Here is a 27,127-nt window from a genome sequence, read left to right as displayed (position 1 = left end):
CGTCTTTTTTCTTAACAAAAAAGAAACCTGCTCCAGCAGGCGACCGGGACGGGCGAATGAACCCTTTGGCTAAGTTTTCACGGATGTATTCCTGCATGGCCACTTTTTCCGGCCCAGACAAATTGTATAGATGGCCTCTAGGGGGCATACAAGCCGATCGGAGATCAATGGGACAATCAAAAGGGCGATGTGGAGGTAACTTATCAGCAGCTTTGGGACAAAATACATCTGAAAACTCAGAATATTGTTCTGGTACTCCCTCCACCCGAATCCCGGTCTGACCCAAGGTCACCTTCCCTAAACAATGGTTGAAACAATGGGCTGACCAGCTAATTAGCTGGCCCGTGGCCCAATCAAACTGAGGGGAGTGAAGGTGTAGCCATGGCATGCCAAGGATGACTGTGGAGGTAGACATGTGCAATACAAAAAACTGTAATTTTTCTGTGTGTAGTACCCTTATAATGACTTCCACCTCTGGTGTCTGAGACAGTGGATGATTACCTTGCAGGGGGGAATCATCTACTGCCGTAACCTGAATGGGTGGTTTTACCGGGGTGAGCGGAATACCTAATTTCTTTGCAAATTCAAAATCCATAAAATTTGCTGCAGAGCCTGAATCAACAAAGGCCTCGGAAACCTCGGTTTTATCTTCCCATGTAACAGTACAAGGAAGAAGTAACCGTTTATCTTCTAGGGGTAAGAGACGCGCGCCTAGGGTGTTACCCCCTACAACTCCTAGGCGGTAGCGTTTCCCGACTTATTGGGACAATTACGTACTCTATGACCCCCCTCTGCGCAGTAAAGGCACAGCTGCTCAGACATCCTACGTCGTCGCTCCACTTGAGATAATTTTGACCGACCAATTTGCATAGGTTCGGGTGGAGGCGAGACAGGAGGAGGTGGAGTTACTGGAGGCACAGCGTAGGACACCATTTTTACCTGACTACTACCCCGGGTCTGTTTCTGATAGCGCAGCCTGCGGTCGACTCGAATGGCCGATGAAATGGCCTCATCGACTGTCTTAGGTTCAGGCAGACTTAGCATGAGATTTGAGACCTCATCCGACAGTCCCGATAAAAAGCAATCTAAGAGGGCATAAGTGTCCCACCTGGCTGAAACTGACCACCTCCTAAATTCCGCTGCGTAATCCTCGACCGGACCCTTGCCTTGACGCAAAAGCTTGAGCTTCCGCTCAGAAGTCGCAGCAAGATCTGGGTCGTCGTTAATTACTGCCATAGCTTTAAAAAATTCGTCCACTGAAGTGAGGGCTGAGTCTCCGGTGGGCAAACTGTACGCCCACGTCTGAGAATCGCCAGATAACAACGTCTTAATAAATGTGACCCTTTGGGCCATAGTTCCAGAAGTTCGGGGTCTCAACTCAAAATAAGAAAACACTCTACTTTTAAAATTTCGGAAGTCAGATCTGTGACCAGAAAATTTCTCAGGTACAGGTAAGCGTATATCAGAACTAGGAGGGGATCGCACCTCATCTACTGCTGTCTGGAGGGTTTGTAAAGAACCTGACAAGGCTTCAATCATAGTCTTGTGACTACCCAGCACTTGATTGATGTTGTCCACCGAAGTGGCAAGTGCGCCCAGACGGTCAGAGTGTGCGTCCATTTGTATCTTGGTCTGGCCTTCTGTAACGATCGGTGTAACACAGAGAGGGTCTGATTACCGGTGAACTGCAATATCACCGAGAATACAGAATATACCCGATTATTGATGATCTGCAGTATCGCCCATAATCAGATATATCTACTAACCTCTGGACACCTAAGATAACAAGTGAGTGTTAAGTGCAACAGCACTACGAAGAGTACTGCACAGTAGTATATTCCTTCCGTTGGCCTAGACTCTCCCGGGGGAGGAGCTAGGCTGAGAGTAGGAAGGACAGAGTGTGAGTGATACCAGGGAGAGGGTGTCACTAACAGGTCTGGGAACTGCCTCTAACAGTAAGGTCAGTTCTCGAGGTCGGGCAAGCCAGGTCGTTAACACACAGACAGATAAGGTACAGATTCAGGAGACAGATACGGAATCCAATGAACAGGCAGGGTTTGGCAACGGAGTATCAGAATAGCAAGGTACAGAATCAGGATGCAAATACAGAGTCCAGGAACGAGCAGAGTTTGGCAACAGGATATCAGAAATAGCAAGGTACAGAATCAGAGTTCAGAGGAATAGTCAGGCAAGCAGAAGGTCATAACAAATAATACAGTTCAATATTCCTAAAGCTAAGGCCCCATTCACACTTGCGGTTTTGTCAAAACCGCACCGGATGTCCGGACCGCACCGGAGCCGGACCGGACCTGATCCGTACGGTTCCTATCCGGATCCGGTCCGGATCCGGTCTGTTTGCATCCGGTTTCCGTGCGGTGTGAACACGGTTGCGGTCCGGATCCGGTTTCTTAAGGAGATACCATCCTGTAAATACCTGGGGTCTGGGAGGTCAGCAGAAGGGTCTGGGGTCATTGTTGGAGACAGGTGGACGTGTGGAGACCATCCGTGGATACAGAGACTGCAGTTGGGACCATGGATCCAGGCATTTTTTACTCGTAAACCTGGGAATTCTCTCCTTCCTGTTGTTCGCCTCCTCGTTATCAGACATCAGACATGTTGCTGCCAAAACGAGCTCCAGCATGAAATCGCTGCTGCCCCACTCTTTGAACGCTTGGCCCATGTGGTCCCCATCCAAAATGCATAGGAAGTGGGGTAGAACGTCCGGTTTTTGTAGCCAGTGTGTTGTGCGCTCTCCGGCTCTCATTGCTTTGTATTGGCCGGATGGTGCAGTCCGGCTCCGCTCCGGATACGGCTGCCGGAGGAGCCGGACCAAAAAAATAGCGCATGTTGGAACGGACGCCGGAGTCCGGATCCGGTCCGGATCCGGTCCGGCTCCGGTCCGGCAGAACGGACGCATGTGAACGGACGCATAGGCTTTCATTGCTATTGCCGTGCGTCCGTTCCGTCCGTTCTGCAAGCGGTCCGGCTCCGGCACGGCGATTCTGGACGGCCACCGCTAATGTGAACCGGGCCTAAAGTGTGAGGTTCGTGATCGTCAACACCTTTGGAAACTATGCTAGAACACAGATACAGACAAGGCCTGAGTGCTACCACGTAGTGATCGCAACGCAAGACACCAGAGGAATGACCAGCACCCAGTATATATACACCAGTGCTCTCCAGCACCTCCTTTAAGTGCTGGACCAATGAAAGTTGCTGCAATTGTCAGCTGACCGGCCTGGTCAGCTGACCCTCCTCTGACTGCCATAAAGGCCCTGCCTCTCTGCGCGCGCACGCGTCCTCCTAAACCAGTGTGGACTATCAGTCCCAGCCACACCAGTCATGTGTTGTAATGTTGTTGCTGTATGAGATACGGAATCCGCCGCCACGCTGTCTGAGCGTGCGGCGTTTCCTCCGCATTCCGACTTACTGAGAGAAGCAGGCCTATGCGTACAAACCGCCGTGTCAGCAGTTTCTCCGCGTTCCGCTATGCCAGCCGCGGAAACAGCCGCCTCATCTTGCGTCCATGCGGCGGCTTTTCCGCGTTTCTTCACACCACTGTTTAAAGTATCTATATAAGTGATTATTAGGAGCACAGGACCAATAGAGAGGTAATACTGTAGTTGAGGGAGGGCCCTTCGGGGCCCCTTTGGCCCAAGGGCCCCGATGCGGTCGCAACCTCTGCGGTCGCAACCTCTGCAAAGTAGGTCATTACTTTATATTAAAGGAGGAGACTCTATGCAAAGTTTTGCTGGGCAGCAGTGTCTCTGAATTACAATGCTGCTAAGATCATGTACATTTGGCCCTGTCCATAATACATCATGACCACGCCCACCTTCCGGTGCATGGTCACGCCCTTTTTTCACCGCAATCATGGGATGTGTGGGCCCCAGGTTGAAATTTCTTTGGTGGGCCCCCAGTATCCTAGTCCGACCCTGTTACCACGTGACCCCTGCGCGCTATAGGCAGCCAGAGCTGATCTCCCGCTACACCTTGTAAATGCCGAAGCGCAAAAGTGTCCTAATTATTATCCTTTCTCCAGTGTCCTATGCATTATATATATTTAGTAGTGTTTTTTTTTTTTTTTTAGCTGAATGTGTGTGCATGTGCGTGGTCATCTGTCACTGCACATGCCATATGCTCAGCGGTGACACGCCCAGGATATGACGTCTTATAGTTTCTCCGCAATATAGCCTCCCCGAGGATCATAGCAGCTTGAGCGGCAGCTGCAGAATGGATAGATGGCAGCTACCTAGCCCCACACATCCACTCCCTCTACAGACTGTCACTAGAAGTAAGAGAAAGCGGCTGTCCCAACTGTAATCACACCTGGAGCTCCCCCTTGTGGCTGTATTGCCCCCCCCCCCCCCCTCCCAGTACAGGAAACTAGATGTAGTCATTTCCCCACCTTATAAATGCAGTAGTGCAAAAGTGCCCTAATGATTATCCTTTCCTCTCGGTCCTATAAATTGTGTATATTTTTTATAGTGTTTACAGTGAATGTGTTCATCAGTCTAATCACGTGCTTCTGCTTTGTGCTGCAGCAGCATTTTACAATTAAATTATAAACTGCCTTATTTTGTTGCATTTACAGTAGCTTATTTTATTTGCAGCACACAGTTTTAAAGTTAAGAATTTCTAGTTTGTACAGCCCCCAAAAAATGGAACAAGGTGGTGGCTGTAGGACATGTGACAGTGGTACCCTGGAGAGCACAGTGTTATGTCCCATCTGTGGACAGAAAATCTGCTGACAGTAAAGCCCATCTTGATGAATGCTTGAATGAAAACACTAGTGGGGCGATGCCTGAGAGGCACCTTTCCTCCCATTATGCTGAAGGGTAGATGGGTCAGCCTCTCATAAGAAGGCCTTGGGCTTAAACTAGTACTGTAAGGGAAAAAAAACTTACCTGGGGCTAAGCAGGAGTGAGGATACCCACGGCCAGGGCCACGCAAACACCAGTAATTTGCGACATTAATGTCGCAAAATCCAGAAGTGAGTGCAGCGGGAGACCAGACGATCGTTTTGTCCTGGCGCGGCAACAGGACATGGGGGTGGGGGGGTAGGAGTAGCAGCCCCAAGTAAGTTTTTTTTTTTTTTTTTTTTTGTTACCCTTACAGTACTTCTTTAAGGGCCCGTTTCCAATATTGCGGTGCGAAATCGCCGCATAATCACCGCTGATGAAATCGCATGCAGGTGCGATTCTGCATGCGTTTTTTGCCGCGGTTTCGCATGCGATTTTGCACAGGGTAGGGTAAATGTGATTTTAACCATGTCACTGCCTGTGTGCATTTACATTCGTTTATATGCATAATCGCACGCGAAATCGCCACACGCAAGCGAATTCTGATGGCTCTGCCGTGCAGAAAAATCCTGCACAGGAAAACTGACAAGTGGAAACAGGCCTATCCACTTGTATTGGCTATGCGAATCCGCATGCAGGAAACGGACCCTAAAGGGTTACTTAAAGGAAACATCAGGCAATAGTAAAAGAAAAAGACAGATCTACTTACCTGGGGCTTCCTCCAGCCCCCTGAAGCCTGTGTGTCCCTTGCTGCAGCTCCGCTCTGGCCACTGCGTGTGTGCGCTTCCGCTTGCGATCACGGTCTCATCACCATGCAGGTGCCCAAAGTGCCTGCTTTTGTGACTTGCTTCCAGTACAGGGCTATTTTCCACAGACAGCTGAACTGCTCGTTTGTCAGGCACTTCAGCGTCCTGTCTACCACCCAGGACTGCCATTTGGGGCTGTCTGCTGCCTATGCCGAGCATTAGTATGCACCCGGCTGGTGGACAGTAGCAGCTGACAGGCGGTGAATTCACCACCTGTCAGAAGCTCTGGAGAAGAGGTCTTAAAGTGAACCAGAGGTGAGAGCAATATGGAGGCTACCATATTTATTTCCCTGATCCTCTGCCTCTTAATACATTTAGCCATTAACCCTGAACAAGCATGCAGCAGATCAGGTGTTTCTGACATTATTGTCAGATCTGAGAAGATTTGCTACATTCTTGTTTCTGGTGTTGTTCAGACACTACTGCAGCTAAATAGATCAGCAGGGCTGCCGGGCAACTAGTATTGTTTTAAAGGAAATCTATATGGCAGCCTCCATATCACTCTTACCTCGGGTTCACTTTAAAGGGAACCTAAGCTGAGAAGGATGTGAATTTTTCCTTATAAAATAATACCAGTTGCCGGACTCTCCTGCTGATCCTGTGTCTGTAATACTTTCAGCCACAGCCCCTCAACAACCATGCCGATCAGGTGCTCTCACTGAAGTCAGACTGGATTAACTGCATGCTTGTTTCAGGTGTGTGATTCAGCTCTACTGCACCTAAAGAGATCAGCAGGGCTGCCATGAAACTGGTATTTTTTAAAAGGAAAAATCCATAGCCCTCTCAGTTTAGGTTCCCTTTAAGGCAGCCACTAATACAATTTGCTGAGTGATCGTTTACAAATAATTCTTCATAAGAACGATCTGAAATGATCATTTGGAACCACCAGTGGACAAAAATCTCCTAACCAATCTGATCAGATTTCATTAATCTAATCAGGTTAATGAAATCTGATCAGATTGGTGAAGAGATTTTTTTCCACTAGTGGTCATGATCAACAGTTTATAAACGATTCCTCATATGAACGATTGGAAATGATTGTTTGTAACTACTAATGGAAAATAATCTCCTAACCGATCACATTAATGAAACCGATCCAATTTTTGGATCAATCCCATCAATCTGATCAGATTAGTTAGATTTTTGTCTATTAGTGGTTGCAAACTATCATTTCCAATTGTTCACATGAAGAATTGTTCTGAGAATTGTATTGTTAGTGGCCACCTCTAGTATTAATTAACCTGTCACTACTCAGATCCATGATGTAGGCACTTTATTTTAGTAACAGATGTACATTATATGCATCCCCCCATACACCATGTGACTTTGGGGTGTATGCAATAAACTGCGGTAAACAGAATTCCATGCATAAGGTTTTATTCATGAGGAGAAGAGACTAATGCATTGCATGTAATGTAATGCATTCTGCTCTTCTGATCCTGCAGCAAAACTTCATGCACGTTGTTTTGCTTAATGGAATTTCTTGGGCACGCCCCTTTTGAGTCTAGTTTTATGACTTTTTGTTTTGTGGCTCAATTCCTCGGGCAGTTTAACTGTGTGCTCAGTGAGCAGTTGTGCGAGTTTGAGAGGCATTTCACTGCCTATTAACAGCCTGTGGAAAAGAGGCCTAAGGGCCCAGACACACTATAAGCGCTTTTCTGATCGCTTGCGATTGATTAGCGCTTTGTAAGCGCTTTTTAAAAATCGCTCCCATTCACTTGCATTAAAATCGCGGTAAAAATTGTTGAGATCGTGTGCGTTTTTACTCATACGCGATCACAGTGATTTTTTTACTGTGATTTTAATGCAAGTGAATAGGAGTGATTTTTTTTTTTTTTTTTTTTTAGCGCTAAGAAAACGCTTATAAATTGCAAGCGCTCAGAAAAGCGCTTATAGTGTGTCTGAGCCCTTTAGCGTCATTTTTAAAACATGAAGTGGAAGTTGTCTCTGAATTTTTAAAGTAGACCTGAACTCAGAACTTCCTCTCTGCTCTAAAAGTTACGCAACAGCATAATAATCTTTAAAGAAAAACATTTCTTTGTTACAGCTGATACAAATCCTGCTATAAATCTGCAATGTATCTACTTCCTGCTTTCATGGAAGCAGACATATTAAAGCGGACCCAAACCACACATTTTTTTATTTATTTAATTCAAAATAATTAGTTGAACCACTCTGACACATACAAAGATAAATAATCTCTCCTTCAAGCCTATGAGCATTTCAGTGACTGCTTTTCACCTTTCTCTTTTCATAACTAGGGTTACACAGGTGGCAGCCATTAGCAATTCCTCCTTTGCTGGACACCTTCTATTTCACCAGTTTGCTGGATCCTGTCCCGGCAATTTGGAAGGAAGGGAGGGGTTTCTCCAATAAATGTAAAATATTTTATACTTGTCATCATGCAGCTGAAAAAAGGCTATATATATATATATATATATATATATATACAGTGGAGGAAATAATTATTTGACCCCTCACTGATTTTGTAAGTTTGTCCAATGACAAAGAAATGAAAAGTCTCAGCACAGTATCATTTCAATGGTAGGTTTATTTTAACAGTGGCAGATAGCACATCAAAAGGAAAATCGAAAAAATAACCTTAAATAAAAGATAGCAACTGATTTGCATTTCATTGAGTAAAATAAGTTTTTGAACCCCTACCAACCATTAAGAGTTCTGGCTCCCACAGAGTGGTTAGACACTTCTACTCAATTAGTCACCCTCATTAAGGACACCTGTCTTAACTAGTCACCTGTATAAAAGACACCTGTCCACAGAATCAATCAATGAAGCAGACTCCAAACTCTCCAACATGGGAAAGACCAAAGAGCTGTCCAAGGATGTCAGAGACAAAATTGTAGACCTGCACAAGGCTGGAATGGGCTACAAAACCATTAGCAAGAAGCTGGGAGAGAAGGTGACAACTGTTGGTGCGATTGTTCGAAAATGGAAGGAGCACAAAATGACCATCAATCGACCTCGCTCTGGGGCTCCACGCAAGATCTCACCTCATGGGGTGTCAATGGTTCTGAGAAAGGTGAAAAAGCATCCTAGAACTACATGGGAGGAGTTAGTGAATGACCTCAAATTAGCAGGGACCACAGTCACCAAGAAAACCATTGGAAACACATTACACCGCAATGGATTAAAATCCTGCAGGGCTCGCGAGGTCCCCCTGCCCAAGAAGGCACATGTGCAGGCCCGTCTGAAGTTTGCCAATGAACACCTGAATGATTCTGTGAGTGACTGGGAGAAGGTGCTGTGGTCTGATGAGACCAAAATAGAGCTCTTTGGCATTAACTCAACTCGCTGTGTTTGGAGGAAGAAAAATGCTGCCTATGACCCCCAAAACACCGTCCCCACCGTCAAGCATGGGGGTGGAAACATTTTGCTTTGGGGGTGTTTTTCTGCTAAGGGCACAGGACAACTTAATCGCATTAACGGGAAAATGGACGGAGCCATGTATCGTGAAATCCTGAACGACAACCTCCTTCCCTCTGCCAGGAAACTGAAAATGGGTCGTGGATGGGTGTTCCAGCACGACAATGACCCAAAACATACAGCAAAGGCAACAAAGGAGTGGCTCAAGAAGAAGCACATTAAGGTCATGGAGCGGCCTAGTCAGTCTCCGGACCTTAATCCAATAGAAAACCTATGGAGGGAGCTCAAGCTCAGAGTTGCACATAGACAGCCTCGAAACCTTAGGGATTTAGAGATGATTTGCAAAGAGGAGTGGACCAACATTCCTTCTAAAATGTGTGCAAACTTGGTCATCAATTACAAGAAACGTTTGACCTCTGTGCTTGCAAACAAGGGTTTTTCCACTAAGTAGTAAGTCTTTTATTGTTAGAGGGTTCAAAAACTTATTTCACTCAATGAAATGCAAATCAGTTGCTATCTTTTATATAAGGTTATTTTTTCGATTTTCCTTTTGATGTGCTATCTGCCACTGTTAAAATAAACCTACCATTGAAATGATACTGTTCTGAGACTTTTCATTTCTTTGTCATTAGACAAACTTACAAAATCAGTGAGGGGTCAAATAATTATTTCCTCCACTGTATATATATATATATATATATAAAACCGGTTCAGCACCGCAGTGCCGAAAACCTCATGCATCCGAGCAACGTTCACCTCCCATTCATTCGCCAATAACTTTATTGCTACTTATTACAATGAATTGATCTATATCTTGTTTTTTCCGCCACTAATTAGGCTTTCTTTGGGTAGTACATTTTGCTAAGAATTTTTTTTTTCTAAATCCATTTTAACAGGACGATTAAGAAAAAATCATTATTTCTCAGGTTTTGGCCATTATAGTTTGAAATTAATATATGCTACCGTAATTAAATCTGATGTATTTTATTTGCCCATCGGTTAATACACTGTTTAAATGATGTCTCTATCACAATTTATGGCGCCGATATTTTATTTAGAAATTAGGGTGCATTTTTTTCAATTTGCGTCCATCACTACTTATAAGCTTATAATTTAAAATAATATAATAGCATACTCTCTTGACATGCATATTTAAAAAGTTCAGACCCTTGGGTAACTATTTATGTTGTTTTTGTTTTGTTTTTTTTATTGTATTTTTTTTTCCTTAACAAAAAATGTATGTGGGTAATTTTTGGTGTGGGAGGGAAACAGCCAATTTTAAATGTAAAAGAAGACAATTGTTTATTGAAAATTGTATGTAGGTGCAGTTTACTATTTGGCCACAAGATGGCCACAGTCAAAAAAGTCCTGGATGCGAACGATCTCGCATCCAGGAACTAAAAAGCAGAGGAGAAGTTTTCTGGGGGCAGAAATACCGCGCTCTCTGGATAGAAAGCGTTGGTATTTCTGCGGGAAAGGTAGATGGGTGAATGGGAATTATATTCCCATTCACTGATCCCGCTAGCGGTGGGCAGCGGGAGCCCGCGGGGGAGCGCGCGCACCATGCGGGGGCAGCAGCAGTGCCTATCTGGATGAGGAAGCTCGTCCAGATAGAGTGTGTGTGTGTGTGTGTGTGTGTGTGTAGATATATAGAGATAGATATATGCATACATACATACATACATACATACATACATACATACATACATATACATATATATATACATACATATATATATATATAGGCACACACACACATATATATATATATATTTATATATATATATATATATATATATATATATATATATATGTATGTATGTATGTATGTAGCGGCCCATTGAGGGACAATGGCAAGTTGACCATCTGGGGACTACAACGGCAAGAAGCTTATTGGGAGACGGCGAGAGGCCCGTCGAGGGACTACAATGGCAAGAGGCCCATTGGGGGACTACAACGGCAAGATAACCACTGGGGGACTACAACAGCGAGATGACCATCGAGGGACTACAATAGCAAGATGACCATCGAGGGGACTACAATGGCAAGATGACAATCGAGGGGACTACAACGGCAAGAGGCATATCGGAAGACTACAATGGCAAGAGGCCCATCGAAAGACTGCAAAGGCAAAATAACCTTTGGGGGACTAACTTGGCAAGAGGCCCATCGGGGGATTAACACTGCAAGAGTTACATCGAGGGACTAACTTGGCAAGAGGCCCATTGGGGGACTACAACGTCAAGAGGCCCATTTGGGGACTAACATGGCAAGATTGTGTGGTTTCCTTGTGTTTGTACTCTATTCAACTAGTTAGGGTATTGTGATTATATCAATTTCAATATATCTGCAGCCAGAAGTGGTACTTTTCTTGGTATGTTTGTCAGAATAGGAGTGCAGCTAAGGCTAGACAGGTACTGGTGGTAGGGGATTCAATTATTAGGCGCACAGATAGGGTAATCTGTCGAAGAAACCGCGAATGCCGTACAGTCTGTTGCCTCCCAGGTGCTCGGGTTCGGCATGCAGCGGAAAGAATTGACAGATTACTGGGTGGGGCTGGGGAAGACCCGGCTGTCATGGTACACATTGGCACCAATGACAAAGTTAGTGGGAGATGGAAGGTCCTCAAAAAGGATTTTCAGGTACTTGGAGATAAACTTAAAGCAAGGACCTCCAAGGTGGTGTTTTCTGAAATACTGCCAGTGCCACGTGCTACATCTGAGAGACAGAGGAAGCTTAGGGAGTTAAATAAGTGGCTGAGAAATTGGTGTAGGAAGGAAGGGTTTGGGTTCCTGGAGAACTGGGCAGACTTTGCAGTCGGCTACAGGTTCTACAGCAGGGATGGGCTGCACCTTAATGGGGAGGGTGCAGCTGCATTGGGGGAGAAGATGGCTAAACGGTTGGAGGAGATTTTAAACTAGGATCTGGGGGGAGGCGGGAGGATAAAGTCTCAATACGTAGACAAGATGAGGTAAAAAGAGAGTGGGAACCTATCATTATGGAGGGTGGAGAGGGGGGTGGGGACAGTGTAAAGATTAAGGAGGTTGGTAAAAATTCAAGTAGCCAATTTCATGTAAACAAAATTGGTAAATGTGGTGGTAAAAATATAAATAAGTGCATGGTAACCAATGCTCGGAGCCTTGCAAATAAAATAGACGAACTAGAGTTTATTCTGAATGACAAAGGCTATGACATTGTGGGAATAACCGAGACATGGATGGATGAAAGCCATGACTGGATAGCTAATTTAAAAGGATACAATGTGTTTAGGAGGGATAGAACAGGGAAAAAAGGTGGAGGGGTTTGTCTCTTTGTTAAGAATTCTCTTACAGCTGTCCTCAACGATGAGATGGAGGAAGATTGCGAAGATGTGGAGTCCGTTTGGGTAAATATTCATGGTGGAAATAAAAGTTGCCAATTGCTTATTGGGGTATGCTACAGGCCACCTCTTATTAATGAAGCTCCAGAACTGCGATTACTACAGCAGATTGAAAAAGCTGCAGGTAAAAATGAGGTCATAATTATGGGCGACTTCAACTTTCCAGACATTGACTGGAGTATTGAGGCTACCCATTCTGGTAAAAGCAGCAGATTTCTGGCAGCACTACAGGACAATTACTTGACTCAAATGGTAACTGAACCAACTAGGGGGCATGCGTTACTGGATCTGATCATTTCTAATAGACCAGATAATGTATCAAATGTGCAGGTTCAAGAACATTTGGGAAATAGTGATCACAACATGATAACGTTTGATCTGGTGACTGATAGGCCACGGGGCAGCGGGACCACTAAAACTATGAATTTTAGAAAAGCAAAGTTCACTCAAATTAGGCAGGCACTAAGTTTGGTGAACTGGGATAATGTACTACAAGGGGAAGACACTGAAGGGAAATGGCAAGCTTTTAAACTTATACTCAATCAATACTGTAGTATGTATATCCCATATGGAAACAAAATGTCTAGGAATAAAAAAAGGCCTCTATGGATGAACAGAAAGGTTAAAGATAAAATGAAGAGGAAAAAGAATGCCTATAAGGTCTTAAAACAGGAGGGGACCGAGGCTGCACTAAGCAATTATAAGGAGTGCAATAAAAATTGTAAAAAAGAAATTAGGCAGGCAAAGATTGAAGCTGAAAAACAAATCGCTAAGGATATCAAATCTAACCCAAAAAAGTTTTACAAGTACATTAACTTTAAAAAAAGAAAGGTTGACTGTATAGGACTCCTAAAGGATGAGGATGGGAACTCAATGGTGGATGACCAAGGTAAGGCAGAGTTATTAAATGCTTTCTTTGCTTCTGTCTTCACAAAAGAAACAGCACTGTTGCAAACTACAGAGGCAGAAGAGTCTCAATCTTCTAACTGTAATATTACATACTTAACGCAGGAAGAAGTGAAGGCAAGACTAAATAAATTAAAAATAGACAAGGCACCTGGCCCGGATGGCATGCATCCTCGGGTCCTAAGGGAATTAAGTTCAGTTATAGATAAACCCCTTTATCTTATCTTTTGTGACTCTCTTGCAACTGGCAGAGTCTAGTGTTGGGCGAACAGTGTTCGCCACTGTTCGGGTTCTGCAGAACATCACCCTGTTCGGGTGATGTTCGAGTTCGGCCGAACACCTGACGGTGCTCGGCCAAACCGTTCGGCCATATGGCCGAACTAAGAGCGCATGGCCGAACGTTCCCCGAACGTTCGGCTAGCGCTGTGATTGGCCGAACGGGTCACGTGGTTCGGACCCGAACGCGCTCTGATTGGCCGAACTGTCACGTGGTTCGGGTAAATAAATACCCGAACCACGTCATATCTCCGCCATTTGTCTGTGGGTTTAGCTTTGGGTAGGCAGGCAGGGTAGTTCGCGCTCCAGCCACGCTAGCCAGGGTCCCCCCCAGTCATTGTGTGTCGCTGCTGGGAATAGTAGTACACCGCTCGCTCAGCATTCTGTTTACTGCCACTCTGTGTACCTCGCTCAGCCACACTATATAGCATTCTGTTTACTGCCACTCTGTGTCTGCTGGGAATAGTAGTACACCGCTTGCTCAGCCACACTATATAGCATTCTGTTTACTGCCACTCTGTGTACCTCGCTCAGCCACACTATATAGCATTCTGTTTACTGCCACTCTGTGTCTGCTGGGAATAGTGGTACACCGCTCGCTCAGCCACACTATATAGCATTCTGTTCACTGTTCTGTGTCTGCTTGGAATAGTGGTACACCGCTCGTTCAGCCACACTATATAGCATTCTGTGTACTGTTCTGTGTCTGCTGGGAACAGTAGTACACCGCTCGTTCAGCCACACTATATAGCATTCTGTGTACTGTTCTGTGTCTGCTGGGAACAGTAGTACACCGCTCGCTCAGCCACACTATATAGCATTCTGTTCACTGTTCTGTGTCTGCTGGGAATAGTGGTACACCGCTCGCTCAGCCACACTATATAGCATTCTGTTCACTGTTCTGTGTCTGCTGGGAATAGTGGTACACCGCTCGCTCAGCCACACTATATAGCATTCTGTTTACTGTTCTGTGTCTGCTGGGAATAGTGGTACACCGCTCGCTCATCCACACTATATAGCATTCTGTTCACTGTTCTGTGTCTGCTGGGAATAGTGGTACACCGCTCGCTCAGCCACACTATATAGCATTCTGTTCACTGTTCTGTGTCTGCTGGGAATAGTGGTACACCGCTCGCTCAGCCACACTATATAGCATTCTGTTCACTGTTCTGTGTCTGCTGGGAATAGTGGTACACCGCTCGCTCAGCCACACTATATAGCATTCTGTTCACTGTTCTGTGTCTGCTGGGAACAGTAGTACACCGCTCGTTCAGCCACACTATATAGCATTCTGTGTACTGTTCTGTGTCTGCTGGGAACAGTAGTACACCGCTCGTTCAGCCACACTATATAGCATTCTGTGTACTGTTCTGTGTCTGCTGGGAACAGTAGTACACCGCTCGTTCAGCCACACTATATAGCATTCTGTGTACTGTTCTGTGTCTGCTGGGAACAGTAGTACACCGCTCGTTCAGCCACACTATATAGCATTCTGTGTACTGTTCTGTGTCTGCTGGGAACAGTAGTACACCGCTCGTTCAGCCACACTATATAGCATTCTGTGTACTGTTCTGTGTCTGCTGGGAACAGTAGTACACCGCTCGTTCAGCCACACTATATAGCATTCTGTGTACTGTTCTGTGTCTGCTGGGAACAGTAGTACACCGCTCGTTCAGCCACACTATATAGCATTCTGTGTACTGTTCTGTGTCTGCTGGGAACAGTAGTACACCGCTCGTTCAGCCACACTATATAGCATTCTGTGTACTGTTCTGTGTCTGCTGGGAACAGTAGTACACCGCTCGTTCAGCCACACTATATAGCATTCTGTGTACTGTTCTGTGTCTGCTGGGAACAGTAGTACACCGCTCGTTCAGCCACACTATATAGCATTCTGTGTACTGTTCTGTGTCTGCTGGGAACAGTGGTACACCGCTCGTTCAGCCACACTATATAGCATTCTGTGTACTGTTCTGTGTCTGCTGGGAACAGTGGTACACCGCTCGTTCAGCCACACTATATAGCATTCTGTGTACTGTTCTGTGTCTGCTGGGAATAGTGGTACACCGCTCACCCGTCACTGTATAGCATTGTGCTCTGTGTCGCTGCTGGGAATAGTGGTACTGTATAGCATTTCTGTACTGCCACTGTACTGCTGCCAGTCAGCGTGTACTGTAAGGATAAGTGAAATGAGGAAGAAATCCGGTGAAAGAGGGAGGGGCAAGGGAAGAGGTGTTTCCCCTGACGGTTCACGTACAGGCCACAGGGGAGCACCCAAGAAAACCCACTCAATACCGCCCATGTTGTCCAGGACAACAACCCTCACAAATCCAAAAGAACAGGACCAGATAATTACTTGGATGACCTCTCAAGCGTCCAGCAGTGGGTTAAGCAGCACCAGCACATCACGCACGAGGTCCGAGTCCTCAGCCAGTTACAAGGAGCCAGTGGGCACAAAGCTGACACAACCGGCAGCGACACCACGCACACAACTGCCAGATAACCAGTCCGATGAATTACCTCAGGACACAATGGGGTATTCGCAGGAGCTATTCCCAGCCCAACAAACTTCCACCTTTCAAAGGTCAATGGAGGAACAGCCAGAAATGTTGTGCCTGGATTCACAACCGTTAACTGTGGGAAATGCACCGCGCACTGAAATACGAGGCGAGTCCGAAGAGGACTCGGAAACCCAAATCCCAGAGCAATTTGGGCAGGAGGGGTTGCAATTGCAGGAGGTCGGCCGACAAGATCTGGAAGACGACGTTGGAGTGTGCTGCGCAGAGGTTGTTGTGGGGAGCTCTACTCCACGGCGGTGGCCCACAATGACATATGACGAGTTTGAGGAGATGGAAGAGGAGGGTATGGACAATGTGGACAGAGACCCAGATTTTGTTTGTGAACGAGAACATCGCCGTCGTAGCAGCAGCACAGATGAGTCTGTTGAAGAACACACTGCTGCACGAGTTCGCCTTGTGCCACAAGGTAGGCGGCGCGCAATTTCAGGCACCACAAGCGTGGAAGTTCAAGTGAGAGGCAAAAGAGGAGCAAACAGAAATCGCCAGCAAGGAGGCAGGTGCTCCAAAGTCTGGGCTTTCTTTGAAGACTGCACTGAGGATGTTACCATGGCGATTTGCAAGGTGTGCAAGACCCGCCTGAGCAGGGGGAAAAATATTAACAACCTCTCCACCACCAGCATGAGCCGTCACATGCTATCCAAACATCCCACTCTTTGGGCAAACGCGTCAGGACAGGGTACCAGAAACAACACTGCCTCCCTTGGGTTCACCAGACCCGCCTCAGCAGCAGCAGTAGCCCAGCCATTGCGTGGTTCACAACATTCACAAACATCAGACGACGCTGACACTGTCACTTTCCGGAGTAGTGCTCTTGAGGTCTCCCAGTGTTCATCAAACACAACAACCAACAGCCCTTCCGTGTGCAGCGCTACGGTTCAGTTGTCTGTGTCGGAGATGTTTGAGCGCAAGAGGAAATTGCCAGCAAATGACCCCCGGGCCGTGGCAGTAACAGCCAGCATAGCCAAGCTTCTGGCCTGCGAAATGCTGCCATATCGATTGGTGGAGACAAACAGCTTCAAGGGCATGATGTCAGTGGCCATCCCACGTTACGTGGTTCCCAGCCGCTACCACTTTGCACGCTCTGCAGTGCCTGAGTTGCATGAGCACGTGGTCAGCAAAATAACCCGAAGCTTGAAGAATGCCGTTGCCTGCAAGGTTCACCTCACCACTGACACCTGGACGAGTGCGTTCGGCCAGGGTCGATACATCTCCCTTACCGCGCACTGGGTGAACCTTGTGGAGCCTGGCAGCGATTCCTCACCTGCTACGGCACGGGTGTTGCCCACGCCACAAACAGCTGCACCGCCGTCCCTCCCACTGGATAACAGCAGCACCTACCTCTCTGACTCCTTCTCCTCCAACGCATCTCAAAGCTGTACCTCATCCGGAAACGCTAACCCAGCAGCAGTAGGATCGTGGAAGCAGTGCAGCACAGCTGTTGGCATGCGTCAGCAAGCGTTGCTGAAGCTAATCTGCCTTGGGGATAAGCAGCACACAGGGGAGGAAATTTGGAGGGGAATAAAGGAACAGACGGATTTGTGGCTGGCACCGCTGGACCTGAAACCGGGCATGGTTGTGTGTGATAATGGGAGTAATCTCATTCGCGCTTTAAGGTTGGCTAAGCTGACACACATCCCTTGCCTGGCGCACGTGATGAACCTAGTAGTTCAGCGGTTCCTGAGGACATACCCAGGCGTGCCCGATCTGCTGTTGAAGGTGCGTCGAGTGTCCAAACATTGTAGAAATTCCAGTACTGCTTCGGGGGCACTCGCCAAGATGCAGGAGCGCTTCAATCTCCCCCACCATCGCTTGCTGTGTGATGTCCCTACGCGCTGGAATTCTACGCTGCACATGCTAGCCCGCTTTTGCGAGCAGAAGAGTGCAGTGGTCCAGTACATGACGGCGCAGTACCGAGGCGCATCCGGCCAGCTGCCAAGCTTCTGTGGATCCGATTGGGCCAACATGTTGGACCTCTGCCAAGTCCTCCAAAATTTTGAGCAATCCACGTTGCTTGTGAGCAGTGACAACTCTTCAGTCAGCATTACCATACCACTGCTGTGTTTACTGAAGAGGTCGATGTTAAAAATCAAGGAAACAGCTGTCATGATGCAACTGGGGGAATCTGAAGGAGAAAACGATCAGCGTGATGGTACCAACATCAGGCCATCCGCCTCAGGGAACGCTGGCCCCAGCAGCTATGACGAAGAAGAGGAGGAGGAACAGCTGGAGTTGGAGCAGGAATTTCATGCCACCACTGACGAGGGCCAGAGCGGTGCACGTTGGACTTCCACAATTCAACGCGAATGGTCAGCAGAAGCAGACCAGGAGGAAGGTGACGACTATGATGCATCACAACAACTATCACAACGCTCACAAGAGGATGATGAGGATTCTGGTAGGACTCTGGCACACATGGCTCAATTCATGCTAGACTGCATTGAACGTGACCCACGCATTGTGCGCATTCTGGACAACACCAATTACTGGGTTTATACCCTTCTGGATCCACGGTACAAACACAATGTTCCAAAACTGCTTGAAGAAAGAGTCAGACAGGTCAAAATGGAAGAATACCAGCAGGCCCTTGTGGAGACTTTAGAGAGGAGATTGACATCCTCCCCCTCCTCTAGCCAGTTGTACGCAGACAGACTGACTTCCGCAAACCCAGGACGACCAGGAGGGCAGCAAACAACGCAAGCCGCAGCTAGTACCCAAAAGGGAATGGTATCGGCAGTGTCCTTGGAGTGGGAAAATTTTCTGACACCCATGCAGCCGCAGCCCACTGAACAGCAAGCGTGCAGATCCACCTCCAACACCGATCGCCTGGAGAAGATGGTCAAGGACTACATGTCAGATGGCGTAGCTGTGTCGAACCATCCATCTGCACCCTTCAACTATTGGGTATCGAAGCTAGACACCTGGCACGAACTGGCAATGTACGCAATAGAGGTGCTGGCTTGCCCGGCAGCCAGCGTTATGTCGGAACGCTGTTTCAGTGCTGCCGGAGGCATCGTCACAGATCGGCGTATCCGCCTCTCTACAGACAATGCAGACCGTCTGACTCAAATTAAAATGAATCAATCCTGGATTGGAAATGACTACGCAACACTCCAGGACCCCAACCAAGTAACATGACCAATGAACATCTGGGATGGTGTTGCGTTTCCGGGCCCTGTTTATTGAACCTCTCATCTGTATTACATTTATGACTGCATGGCGGCAAAAAGCATTGCTGCTATATCCGCACGCTTTTTGTCCACATGCAAGGCCTGGGTTGTTGTGTCTCACAAAGCGTGGCCTTCTCCTCCTGCGCCTGCTCCTGTTCCATCACGTCTGCTGCTGCTGGGTTAGCGTTGCCGCGTGGTCCCTGTTTATTGAACCACTTATCTTTATTACATTTATGACTGCATGGCGGTACAAAGCATGCTATCCGCACGCTTCTTGCCCTCATGCAAGGCCTGGGTTGTTGTGTCTCACAAAGCGTGGCCTTCTCCTCCTGCGCCTCCTCCTGTTCCATCACGTCTGCTGCTGCTGGGTTAGCGTTGCCGCGTGGTCCCTGTTTATTGAACCACTTATCTTTATTACATTTATGACTGCATGGCCGTACAAAGCCTGCTATCCGCACGCTTCTTGCCCTCATGCAAGGCCTGGGTTGTTGTGTCTCACAAAGCGTGGCCTTCTCCTCCTGCGCCTGCTCCTGTTCCATCACGTCTGCTGCTGCTGGGTTAGCGTTGCCGCGTGGTCCCTGTTTATTGAACCACTTATCTTTATTACATTTATGACTGCATGGCGGTACAAAGCCTGCTATCCGCACGCTTCTTGCCCTCATGCAAGGCCTGGGTTGTTGTGTCTCACAAAGCGTGGCCTTCTCCTCCTGCGCCTGCTCCTGTTCCATCACGTCTGCTGCTGCTGGGTTAGCGTTGCCGCGTGGTCCCTGTTTATTGAACCACTTATCTTTATTACATTTATGACTGCATGGCGGTACAAAGCCTGCTATCCGCACGCTTCTTGCCCTCATGCAAGGCCGGGGTTGTTGTGTCTCACAAAGCGTGGCCTTCTTCTCCTCCTGCGCCACCCTCCTCCTGTTCCATCACGTGTGCTGCTGCTGGGTTAGCGTTACCGGTCCCTTTTCCTGGAACCTCTTATATGTATTACATTTATGACTGCATGCCGACAAAAAACATGTTACCTGTGCAAAGAAAACAGACATTTCCCGCATTTAAAAGACAGTTTTCCCTTTGAAACTTTAAAATCGATTTTCTCAAAAACTATAAGCTCTTTTTGCTAATTTTTTTTTCCTCTTGTACCCACTCCCAAGGTGCACATACCCTGCAAATTTGGGGTATGTAGCATGTAAGGAGGCTTTACAAACCACAAAAGTTCGGGTCCCCATTGACTTCCATTATGTTCGGAGTTCGGGTCGAACACCCGAACATCGCGGCCATGTTCGGCCTGTTCGGCCCGAACCCGAACATCTAGATGTTCGCCCAACACTAGCAGAGTCCCAGTGGATTGGCGTACAGCCCACGTTTTCCCATTATTTAAGAAGGGCAAAAAATCTGATCCAGGAAATTATAGACCTGTAAGTTTAACATCAGTTGTATGCAAACTATTTGAGGGGTTACTAAGAGATACTATACATGACTTCATAGTAGAAAATAATCTTATTTCTCAGCATCAACATGGGTTTACTAAAGACAGGTCCTGTTTGACTAACATGCTCAGCTTTTATGAGGTAGTGAATGCTAATATGGATATTGGGAATGCTGTAGATGTGATATACTTGGACTTTGCAAAGGCCTTCGACACTGTTCCCCACAAAAGTCTGGTGCAAAAGTTGAGGATGCAAGGACTAGGGAAGAGTCTGTGTTCATGGATAGGGAACTGGCTAATGGACAGAAAACAAAGAGTTGTGGTCAATGGATCGTACTCAAAATGGGAGACTGTTAGCAGTGGGGTCCCACAGGGGTCTGTTCTGGGTCCAGTGCTCTTCAATTTATTTATTAATGACCTAGTGGATGCAGTAGTGAGCAATGTTGCTATTTTTGCAGATGATACAAAATTGTGCAGAATCATCAACTCTCAGGAAGATAGTGTCATATTGCAACAGGATCTGGATAGGATGGCTATATGGGCACATACATGGCAGATGAAATTCAATGTTGACAAATGTAAGGTCATGCATTTTGGACGTACTAATGGTCTAGCACCATACAAAATAAATGGGATACAGTTGGGGACATCAAACTTGGAGAAGGACTTAGGAGTACTCATTGACAACAAGTTAAATAATCGTACTCAATGCCAAGCAGCTGCAGCTAAAGCTAACAAAATTTTGGGATGCATTAAAAGGGAAATAAAAACTCGAGATGCTAGCATAATATTGCCCCTGTTTAACTCTCTAGTAAGGCCACATCTGGAATATGGAATTCAGTTCTGAGCACCACATTACAAAAAAGATATTGCAGTTTTAGAGCAGGTGCAGAGACGAGCAACAAAATTGATGCGTGGGATGGAAGGTCTCACTTATCGAGAAAGGTTAGATAAACTGGGTTTATTTAGTCTAGAGAAAAGACGCCTTAGAGGGGATCTAATTAACATGTATAAATACATCAGAGGGCAATATAATACCTTGGCGGATGAGCTTTTTGTCCCTAGGCCTTCTCAAAGGACTAGAGGACATGATCTGCGCATGGAGGAAAAACGTTTTAACCATTTATTTAGGAAAGGGTTCTTTACAGTAAGAGTGATTAAGATGCGGAATGCATTGCCACAGGAAGTCGTTATGGCAAACTCTATACCTGCATTTAAAGGGGGCTTAGATGCTTTCCTTGCGTTGAAAGACATCCATGGCTACAATTACTAGGTAATGCCTAATGATGTTGATCCAGGGATTTTATCTGATTGCCATCTGGAGTCGGGAAGGAATTTTTCCCTTTAGGGGCTAATTGGACCATGCCTTGTAAGGGTTTTTTCGCCTTCCTCTGGATCAACAGGGATATGTGAGGGAGCAGGCTGGTGTTGTACTTTATACTGGTTGAACTCGATGGACGTATGTCTTTTTTCAACCAAAATAACTATGTAACTATGTAAGAGTAAGTAGAAGTCGTTGTGTGGGTCCAAGTCAGCAGTGAAATTGAGATCACATCTATAGCATACTGGTGGGGTGGCAGGTTTCCCTTAGGAGGGCGGATTTTACCTTCAGTTTGTATGCCTTTCAACTAGTTAGGGTATTGTCATAGAAGACCTTTCAACTATTATAGGAAATAAAAGGGGTGGGGGTAGGTTCCTTAGAGAAGATTGTGTTTTACATTGGAAGATTCTTCTCTTGTTCAGTTAGCATGGGGTGGGTTGTGCTAACATATACTAGGTTGGTGGGATGAACTGGTTCCCAGGAAGGGGGGAGGGTTTAGCTGACAATTTAGCATGGCGGACTACAACAGTAAGATGACCATCGGGGGACTACAACGGCAAGATGACCACCGGGGACTGCAACGGCAAGATGACCATCGAGGGACTACAACGGCAAGAGGCTTATCGGGAGACTACAACGGCAAGAGGCCCATCGGAGGACAAACACGGCAAAAGAACCATTGGGGGACAAACTTGGCAAGAGGCCTATTGGGGGATTAACACTGCAAGAGACACATCGAGGGACTAACTTGACAAGAGGCCCATTGGGGAACTACAACGTCAAGAGGCCCATCGATGGACTACAATGGCAGGAGGCCCATGGAGGGACTACAATGGTAAGAGGCCCATTTGGGGACTAACATGGCAAGAGTGTGTGGTTTCCTGGTGTCTGTACTCCATTCGACTAGTTAGGGTATTGTGATTGTAGATCTTTCAACTATTATAGGCAATAAAACGGGTGGGGGGTAATTTCCTTAGAGAAGATTGTTTTTTTTATTGGAAGATTCTTCACTTGTTCATTTAGCATGGGGTGGGTTGTGCCAACATATACTAGATTGGTGGGATGAAATGGTTCCCGGGGAGGGGGGTTTTAGCTGACAATTCAGCAGGGTAGGGACCATGCATCTATGCTATTTCTGGGGTCTTAATAGAAGCAGAGACTTTGATCTCTACTGTACCTTTCATTTGTCCCACAAATCAATTACAATATATCTGCAGCCAGAAGTGGTACTCTTCTTGGTATGTTTGTCAGGGGAAGTAGAAGGCGTTGTGTGAGTCCAAGTCAGAAGTGAAATTGAGATCACATCTATAGCATACTGATGGGGTGGGAGGTTTCCCTTAGGAGGGCGGATTTTTCCTTCAGTTTGTATGCCTTTAAACTAGTTAGGGTATTGTCACAGAAGACCTGTCAACTATTATAGGCAATAAAAGGGGTGGGTTGTGCCAACATATACTAGGTTGGTAGATGAACTGGTTCCCAGGAAGGTGGGAGGGTTTAGCTGACAATTCAGCAGGGGCAGACTACAACGGTAAGATGACCATCGAGGGACTACAACGGCAAGAGGCCTATTGGGAGACTACAACAGCAAGATGACCATCGGGGGACTACAACAGCAAGATGACCATTGGGGGACTACAACGTCAAGATGACCATCGTGGGACTACAATGGCAAGATGACCATTGGGTGACTACATGGCAACATGACCATCGGGGGACTGCAACGGCAAGATGACCATCGGGGGACTACAACGGCAAGATGACCATCGAGGGACTAAAATGGCAAGAGGCCCATAGAGGGACTACAATGGCAAGATGAGAATCGTGGGACTACAACAGCAAGAGGCTTCGCGGAAGACTACAATGGCATGAGGCCCATCGAGGGACTACAATGGCAAGATGACCACCGGGGACTACAACGGCAAGATGACCTTTGGGGGACTGAAACGGCAAGATGACCATCGAGGGACTACAATGGCAAGAGGCCCATCGGAGGACAAACACGGCTAAAGAACCATTGGGGAAGTAACTTGGCAAGAGGCCCATCGGGGGATTAACACTGCAAGAGACACATTGAGGGACTAACTTGGCAAGAGGCCCATTGGGGGACTACAACGTCAAGAGGCCCATCGATGGACTATAATGGCAGGAGGCCCATGGAGGGACTACAATGGTAAGAGGCCCATTTGGGGACTAACATGGCAAGAGTGTGTGGTTTCCTGGTGTTTGTACTCCATTCAACTAGTTAGGGTATTGTGATTGTAGATCTTTCAACTATTATAGGCAACAAAACGGGTGGGGGGTAGGTTCCTTAGAGAACTAAGGGGGACTACAACGGCAAGATGATTATCGAGGGACTACAACGGTAAGAGGCTTATCGGAAGACTACAACGGCAAGAAGTCCACTGAGGGACTACAATGCCAAGATGACCATCGGGGGACTACAACGGCAAGATGACCATCGGGGGACTACAGCGGCAAGATGACCATCGAGGGACTACAACGGCAAGAGGCTTATCGGAAGTCTACAATGGCAAGAGGCCCATCGAGGGACTACAATGGCAAGATGGCCACCGGGGACTACAACGGCAAGATGACCTTTGGGGGACTGCAACGGCAAGATGACCATCGAGGGACTACAACGGCAAAAGGCTTATTGGGAGACTACAACGGTGAGAGGCCCGTCGGTGGACTACAATGGCAAGATGACCACCGGGGGATTACAACAGCAAGATGACCCTCGGGGGGACTACAATGGCAAGATGACCATCGAGGAACTACAACAGCAAGAGGCCTATCGAGGGACTACAATGGCAAGATGACCATCGGGGGACTACAACGGCAAGATGACCATCGAGGGACTACAACGGCAAGAGGCTTATCGGAAGTCTACAATGGCAAGAGGCCCATCGAGGGACTACAACGGCAAGATGACCACCGGGGACTACAACAGCAAGATGACCTTTGGGGGACTGCAACGGCAAGATGATCATCGAGGGACTACAACGGCAAGAGGCTTATCGGGAGACTACAATGGCAAGAGGCCCATTTAGGGACTACAACGGCAAGATGACCACCGGGGACTACAACGGCAAGATGACCTTTGGGGGACTGCAACGGCAAGATGATTATCAAGGGACTACAACGGCAAGAGGCTTATCGGGAGACTACAACGGCAAGAGGCCCATCGGAGGACAAACACGGCTAAAGAACCATTGGGGAACTAACTTGGGAAGAGGCCCATCGGGGGATTAACACTGCAAGAGACACATCGAGGGACTAACTTGGCAAGAGGCCCATCGGGGGATTAACACTGCAAGAGACACATCGAGGGACTAACTTGGCAAGAGGCCCATTTGGGGACTACAACGTCAAGAGGCCCATCAATGGACTACAATGGCAGGAGGCCCATGGAGGGGCTACAATGGCAAGAGGCCCATTTGGGGACTAACATGGCAAGAGTGTGTGGTTTCCTGGTGTTTGTACTCCATTCAACTAGTTAGGGTATTGTGATTGTAGATCTTTCAATTATTATAGGCAATAAAACGGGTGGGGGGTAGGTTCCTTAGAGAAGATTGGTTTTTTTTATTGGAAGATTCTTCACTTGTTCAATTAGCATGGGGTGGGTTGTGCCAACATATACTAGATTGGTGGGATGAAATGGGGACGTCAGTGGCAAGATGACCATCGAGGGACTACAACGGCAAGAGGCTTATCGGGAGACTACAACGGCAAGAGGCCCATCGGAGGATAAACACGGCAAAAGAACCATTAGGGGACTAACTTGGCAAGAGGCCCATCGGGGGATTAACACTGCAAGAGACACATCGAGAGACTAACTTGGCAAGAGGCCCATTTGGGGACTACAACGTCAAGAGGCCCATCGATGGACTACAATAGCAGGAGGCCCATGGAGGGGCTACAATGGTAAGAGGCCCATTTGGGGACTAACATGGCAAGAGTGTGTGGTTTCCTGGTGTTTGTACTCCATTCAACTAGTTAGGGTATTGTGATTGTAGATCTTTCAACTATTATAGGCAATAACATGGGTGGGGGGTAGGTTCCTTAGAGAAGATTGTTTTTTTTTTATTGGAAGATTCTTCACTTGTTCATTGAGCATGGGGTGGGTTGTGCCAACATATACTAGATTGGTGGGATGAAATTATTCCCGGGGAGGGGGGGGTTTAGCTGACAATTCAGCAGGGTAGGGACCATGCATCTATGCTATTTCTGAGGTCTTAACAGAAGCAGAGACTTTGATCTCTACTGCACCTGTCATTTGTCCCACAAATCAATTACAATATATCTGCATCCAGAATTGGTACTCTTCTTGGTATGTTTGTCAGGGGAAGTAGAAGTCGTTGTGTGGGTCCAAGTCAGAAGGGAAATTGAGATCACATCTATAGCATACTGGTGGGGTGGGAGGTTTCCCTTAGGAGGGCGGATTTTTCCTTCAGTTTGTATGCCTTTCAACTAGTTAGGGTATTGTCACTGAAGACCTTTCAACTATTATAGGCAATAAAAGGGGTGGGGGTAGGTTCCTTAGAGAAGATTGTGTTTTACATTGGAAGATTCTTTTCTTGTTCAGTTAGCATAGGGTAGGTTGTGCCAACATATACTAGGTTGGTGGGATGAAGTGGTTCCCAGTAAGGGGGGAGGGTTTAGCTGACAATTCTGCAGAGTGGACTACAACGGTAAGATGAGCATCGGGGGATGACAACGGCAAGATGACCATCGGGGGGACTACAACTGCAAGATGATTTTCGAGGGACTACAACGGCAAGAGCCCCACCGAGGGACTACAATGCCAAGATGACCATCGGGGGACTACAACGGCAAGATGACCACCGGGGACTACAACAGCAAGATGAACTTTGGGGGACTGCAACAGCAATATGATCATCGAGGGACTACAACGGCAAGAGGCTTATCCGGAGACTACAACGGCAAGAGGCCCATTGAGGGACTACAACGGCAAGATGACCACCGGGGACTACAACGGCAAGATGACCTTTGGGGGACTGCAACGGCAAGATGATTATCGAGGGACTACAACGGCAAGAGGCTTATCGGGAGACTACAAC

General features: G+C 47.0%; 1 pseudogene; it reads right to left on the bottom strand.

Moving 5' to 3' along the window:
• Positions 1-27,127, bottom strand: part of LOC137547341 (OTU domain-containing protein 7B-like) — a 123,298-nt pseudogene that overhangs the window by 72,110 nt on the left and 24,061 nt on the right.

Source organism: Hyperolius riggenbachi, chromosome 1 (assembly GCF_040937935.1).
Source record: "Hyperolius riggenbachi isolate aHypRig1 chromosome 1, aHypRig1.pri, whole genome shotgun sequence".
NCBI lineage: Eukaryota > Metazoa > Chordata > Amphibia > Anura > Hyperoliidae > Hyperolius > Hyperolius riggenbachi.
This window is presented reverse-complemented; position numbering and strand designations above follow the sequence as displayed.